The sequence below is a fragment of the Melanaphis sacchari genome, unplaced genomic scaffold, assembly GCF_002803265.2.
Source record: "Melanaphis sacchari strain LSU unplaced genomic scaffold, SCAv2.0 Contig45_pilon_pilon, whole genome shotgun sequence".
In the NCBI taxonomy this organism is placed as follows: Eukaryota; Metazoa; Arthropoda; class Insecta; order Hemiptera; family Aphididae; genus Melanaphis; species Melanaphis sacchari.
The window spans coordinates 1,339,735-1,347,087 of record NW_020271303.1 but is presented as its reverse complement, the minus strand read 5'-3'; the positions used below and the strand labels follow the sequence as shown (position 1 = coordinate 1,347,087).

At 22.4% G+C, this 7,353-nt stretch overlaps 1 pseudogene; it reads right to left on the bottom strand.

Annotated features, from left to right (window-relative positions):
• Positions 1-6,114: 6,114 nt before the first annotated feature.
• LOC112598235 lies at positions 6,115-6,781 on the bottom strand (annotated as a pseudogene).
• Between the last annotated feature and the right edge of the window lie 572 nt (positions 6,782-7,353).

Genomic DNA, 7,353 nt, shown 5'->3' with positions numbered 1-7,353 from the left:
CAATAATAACTGTTGTAATACGTATGGTTCATATTACTTTCGCAATAAGTATTATTATAATTTGATTTTTTTATAATAAACTGTCTTATTATCACATTACATTCGTAATTCTTAATTAACATAACGCTTTTAAAATACTAAAAACATATAGATACGTTTTTTTAATTTGTAATTTAACTTAAGTTTCTTTATAAATTATAAATATCTTGAGCTTTAGGAATTAATTTTTTATATAAATTTAAAACAATAAGATATAGAAAAGTCACGTTGTTATATTAAAATGAGTGTTAACGGTTGAGTATATCTCGCCATTAGTACTTTACTTTATGAATAATATTTTTTGAATAATAAGTAATAACAAAATAACAGATTATGTATTTAAAATTTAAACATTTAATATCGTTGAAATTTGAACTTTGATTAAATAAAATGTATGTGGACTAATGCTAATTTTTTTCTAATTTCTAGTAAAAAACTTAAAAGCAATCGTGTATTAAATATAAAAATCTTAGTAGTTAAAATTTAAAATATGATGATAAATTTTTAACTGTAAAATAATTCGCAAATTTTAGTAACATTAATGAATTTCTTAAAAATTTGAATTATGAATGCTTACAAAAAAAAAAATGAATGTAAATATATATTTTATATTTATTGATTTTAATAGCCAAACCCACTTATGAGGAAACTGACGTATTATATTTCCAAACAATTTTATTTCAAAACAAAAAGTGTATCATACATCAATCGTAAAAAGTCAATAATTTAAAATATTTACTGCTATATTTAAATTAAGAATTAATATTATAATTATCTAAATAAAACATAATAATACAAATAGTTTGAAAAGAAATGTTTACGAGTGGATATTAAATTTCTTCAAATTTTCAACTTCAAACGCCTTTAAAAAATATATGTGGCATTATTTTGAACTTATTAATTTCATTAAGAAAAACTTGTGAGAAATCTTATCTTGAATTTTCAATTTCTTCACTAATTTATCAATATTGTACAATTATAAAAAAAAAAAAAATGTCGACATTTTCAAATGTTTTTAAATAACATAAAAAGAGCTAAAATATTTTGAAGATAAAACCATGTTTAGAAAATAATAATATAAGTATTTAATAAAAATTTAAATTATTAATTTAAGTTATTTATTTTTGAAATAAACACAAAGAAATTATTTATAAGTAATTATTAGATATAATGCTCAAAAGTTCCAAGTCTCTATTAAAAATATTATTATTTTGAATATAACTATATAATAATTATTAATTACTTTAATCGCAATTGTTTGATTGAATATTAAATTTTATTAAATTCAAAACTTCAAAAGTCCTCTAAAAATCGTAACTATTTTTTAAACAGTGAAAAACTAATTTATGAATAATCTATTATTTAACTTAATTTTATTTATTTTAAAAGCAGAATCCAATTATATATATTTATATATATTATGTACAGTTTAAACTTAGTTATTTACAATAAATAGCTTAAAATATAATACTAGGTAATCTAGACATCAACAAAAATAAGATTCATTGCTTAACAGAATTTGATTTACTTAATATATTTAAATATATTAAAATAAATCATTATAAAACTAATAAGCTTTGCTCTGGTTCTAAAATAAAAACGTTAGAAAAACGATGATTAAATAACATAATTTAAAATCGTTGCAATATAATTCATTTATTTTTCTAAGTAAAACAGATAGTGTAAATATATCTATTACATTATTACATTTAAATTATTACTTAAAATAATACTATACGAGTATGTATAAAAATTATTTTTATCGATTTAATTTATTTGCAAAATATAATAATTTATAAAGCTAAAATAAAACAATTAATTTAATACAGATTGAACATGTTTAATTAAATCAGTATATTTCATAATCCACCATATATAATTTGATCATTTTCGTTATTTAATTAGTAAAATGTTTTTATAGTTTTAAAATTTTCAATTAAATGTAAAAACTATCAATTATAAATATGATTTTATTTTAATTATGTTAAAGTAAAAACAATAATAGGGATTTCAATGAATATTAATTGTTTATTTGTTTTTTTAGTTATTTTTAAATATAAAATGTGTATACTTAAATGTGTTTGTAGGCAAATTGTTTTATTGCAATGTGTATTGTGTTGATTAATATTATACTTGTATTATCATTATAAAATATATAACTATTACATAACATACATATAAATACCATAATAATATGATAATATAATAATAATAAAATTAGCAAAATGAACAATATAATTATATGATACTAATTAATATTTAAATAACAATCGTTTTTTTACAATTATTTTATTCAATCTTTTTTTTTTTTTAATTACAATTTTTTAACTAGCGCTTAGTTTGGAAATTAATTTTAATTGTTCAATTTAATTAATGGTATATTAATTTAAACGACTTTTATAAAAAGATCATTAAAAAAAAAAAAGTTATTGCATGAATAGAAACTATTGGAAATTATTTATTACTTAATGGTAAAACTTACCTCAAATGTAATTTTGTTTCTTTGTCATTCGAGCTTAAGAGAAAATAGAAAAAGGAGAATTGACTAAAAATTTAAAAGCATACTTAGCTTCTTTCCTATTAATTTACGATGGTTATATACTTTTCTGAGTTCTATAGACGTATCTACTAACGTCTAGAAGTTATAATGCAATCATAGTACAATTTATAGTTATTAATGAATCATTACTAGTGATTATATTATTTCTATAAAAAATAATAGATTTACCTATAGTTTTACCTATACAACCTTATTTGTTCATATATTGTTATTTTAACATCGCAAAGTCTTCCTAAATTGTCATTTTATTATGTATTAACTTGTTGCGGACTACATAATTCATTGAATAGATTGGGAATAACGGTATAAATTCACTAAGTTTTTTGGTTTATAGTATTATGTAATTTAATATAATAATTGCAATAGAGTTATAGGAAATTAGGAAAGTCACAACAACTTACCCAAAAACAGACTGAAAATGAATCTAAAAACAAAATAATTTATATTTTTAAGCATTTGATTTTTACGTCCAGTTAAAAATCTTGAACGCTATGTACAAAATCCATACATAAGTTATTCTTATAATTTTATGTAATTATACTATGCAAAAATATTTAAAATACATAGACACAATTTATTTTCATAAAAATTTTGAGTTTAAATATGGACGAAATTACATATTTAATCTATGAATAACGAAATTCATTATTTTTTTTTAGTTAAAAAATATTAGTCATGGAGGATGTAAAAATTTTAACGTATATTGTCAAGTTTACATTGGAATTTGAAACAAATCAACAACATTTTCGTTAAAAATTAATTCAAATTAGTATATTAGTATAACTTAGTAAAATTTTAAAACGTGGCGTCGGTATATTTAATGTCAATATACAAACCTCCGTTTTGTATTTTCGTAAACCATTGTATCTAGTATTTCATTTTCTATAATCATTTATATTAAAACTAATTCATTTTTAATATTAGTAACAATTAACAAACATGTAAAAAGGATAATACCCGTTCAAGTACAATAAATAAATATAAAAATATCATGAATTATACTCTGTGATGTAGTCACAGATTAATCGTCTCTGCTTAGAATTGTTTTTCGTAAAAAAATGTGTATCGTTGAATTAAAATTTACTATAATATTCAAATAATTATAAGATAAATTTTATTATATCGCAATAGATTGAACATTAAATAATCTGTTTAGTTAAACATTATTATTCTTTTTAATTCAGTTATTAATATTATTAATTGAACTTGTTTTTGTATAGTTTCAATTCATTAGGGGGGCTTTCACTTGAGAATAGTTATAAACTGATGTAAAAAAAAGGTTACAAAATAAAATTAGTCGGTTAAAAATATTAATTTATTAATCAATGTATAATGTATATAAATATATATATTTTATAGAATAATTAAATACTATTCATATATATTTAATTAAATCCATGCAATATGTAATATTATTTAAAACTTCGTAATGGTATATTAGTTTTAATTACCTACTAAAGTTTATTTTATATTTACTAGATAATATTATATTATGAGTAAAACATGAAATTAAACATTGTGAATAAAGCCTGATTTTAATGACCATAGTAGATAATATTGTACGTTGCCCAGGCGTTGTTCACAATGGTCGAATAAAAGTGGAAAATATTGATTATAAATAGATTATTTAAATTTAATCATAAAAAAATTAATCTAAAATAAAATAATTAAAAGTGCATGGTACAATAAATACATATTATTTAATATTATTAAAAAAGGAAACCATATTAAAAATGCTTAAAAAATAAACATAATTTAAATTTTATAAAGTTATTCATACAAAATTCTGAAAATACTAACCTTAATTTTCTTGAAAAAATGTATACAAATTTTTAACTCATGAAACATTTTATAGATTTGTAATAAGCTAAGCGGGTCAGAAAAATTACGACTTAAGAGTTTAACTACAAATTGGCTAATTCTAACTTTAGTTTTGCCATACTCTTTTCATGTACAAACATAATTTGTATGTTGATACAATGATTATATGAAAAGGTCAGAGGAAAACGTTTAGTTTACCAATATATGACTTAAACACTTGATCTGAGCTTGTGTTCATTAACATTTCCTTTCAAAGTTTGAGGAAAGTATACTTAGTACTTACTACTTAGCCTGTAATAAGTGTAATCTTGGAAACAGAATTCCTGTAAAAAGCTTAAAACTCCCAAAATATTAAATAGAATTCCTAATTTTTCCGTATCCTGTATTATATATTAAATATATAGATGTACATTTAATTTTATACTTAAAATATATTATAATTTATTGGAAATATTTAATTTACTTATAGTTATTGACTTAAGTATTAATAAAAATATTTATTTCTATAAAGTAAATTTTGTTAAAAAAGGTTAGGTATTTTATTAAATTGTATAAACCTAAATTTTAATAACCGTTAAATTTCTTTTATTTTTTATTATATAGTATGGCACAATCAACTTTCTTTCATTCAAAATTTATAATTTTTTTTTTTATTTCTTATAATTTATAATTGTATTTATAATTTTTGTTCTAAATTCATTTTAAAATGAAAAAAAATAAATTTTCTTTTTTCATATACATTAATAATTTGATTTGAGAAAAAACATTATAATACCACTATACAAATTCAAATAACTTTTTAATTACAATTGTTTATACTATAAAATTCGTTTTTCATGGTCGCCTTAACTAAAGAAGTGTTTAAAGATAACTTAGACATGAGTGGGTAATAATATATTAATTCAATTGTTTAAAACAATAAAAACTAACTTAACCCTAATAATCTGTTAATATGGACTCTCATAAATCATAATGTTTGCGATACAAACTTGTAATGTGAAAAGTAATGTATGATAATTTATGAGTGTTAGGGCATTTCAACCAATTTTTGAATTGTTAATAAATTTAAATGAAGGAAGACATAAATTCAAAAATTGTTTTGTAAAAAATGGAAGTTTGTTTTAATGTAAACTTCGTATACAAATCTAAAGTAATAAAGTTTTATTAGTTTAATAAAAAAGGAAAAACTTATTGAAGTTTATAAAATGTATTTTTAAGTCAAATATTATATGTATAAATAAATATTTACGAGCATTGTAATATTAAAAATATAATAATGAATATTACATTATATTTACTAACAATTACACGTTATTATAATTAATCATGGCATTAAAAACTTTTATTTAATTTATTCATTAGATTTAAAATTAAAATTTATAAATTTGACTTCGATAATGATGATAGAACTCGTACAAATAAGTAGGAGTATAACATATATAGGAAACTAATTGAACCTTCTTATCAAATGAAAATTGCTGTAAAACAAATTAATACTAAAATAGTATATAATATATATACGACACGTATTAAACTTATAATGTTTGTTTATTTGATTTATAAATCATTTAATAATCAAATTATATAAATACCTATTTTTTCTATTATTCATGTCAAATAAAAAAAAAAAAAATTTAAAAAAAATATTGAAAAGTATAAAATTGTTGAAATACACAAAAATATTGAGTAATTATTTAATATTGGCCAAGTTCATTAGCATCGGTTGTGATATTGTACTTGTAGGTTTTTGCGATGATCGCGCAAGTGCCGACGGACAAGTAATCTTTGATAGTGTTTGCGAACGCAGTGATCACTTGTGGCAAATGTCCAGCGTCGTCTCGACCGTCGCGTAGCCACGTGGTCGTCTTTTTCATTTGCACAGTGGCCAAGTAAAGGCAGTTCGGTCTGAGCATGCCGTACATAATACTCAAATTGATCCGATCTATGACAAAGTCAGTTACGCGGGTGGGCTTTTGCAGTTCGACCACTTTTGAGACGACGCACAGATTAAACGTAATATACCTTACATACCACTGAGATAGTACAAGGTGTGCTCGGCGGCAACTATTACAACGCCCGTACTCGTTTCGGTTCACATAGCATTCAGCTTCAGCAATACGATGTGCAGGCCATCGACGAATAGGTCGCTGACTGCGAAGGATCGGCCATCGTTCAGCCGATCTGCGGTGGCCGGGATAAGTGTGGGTCTGACCGGTTTCCGTACTGCACGTATGGCTGGACGACTACTCTGATGGTCGACGTCACGTTCTCCCGTATCACTTTCAGAGGGTAGTTCACAACCTGTCCCAAATCCACTTCTTCCAGAAAATAACTGCACGTTGCACATATTGTGGCAATCATTTACATTACTTCTCGAAGCTAATAAAGTGTCTTAAATAGATCGAAAGATAGGATTATACCGTTGTTTAGCCGGGGTCTTTGGACAGGGTTAAGGAGTCATGGAGCTCAACACCTAGAGCTCCACAAAATATAGGCCTTTCTATACAAAAGTATTTTTTTCTCCTTGTCTATTATAAAGGATGATGATTCACCAAGTATACTCAATCCCTTTTTCTTCTTCTATAATGTAAGTAGTTAAATTCAATGTATGATTTTTGAAATTTATTTTATATAATTTAATACGTTATTTTTCAAATTCTTGAGATATTTTGTACTATTTAATGAGTGTTTTGTGAAAATACAAACTACTATTTTTCTAATGAGAACCCTCATTTTATTTATAAATTATTAGCGTACATTTTTTCTACAAATGTTATTTATCTAAATCAAAATTCGAAGAAACATTTTTTGAGTTATATAACAGTTTACCTACAGTAAAGTAAAAGATTTTTGTATTGTATACCAACTACTAAAGATAATATAATAGGTTCATGATACTTAATGGGTTTGGAAGAAATGGGAATTATGGTAAT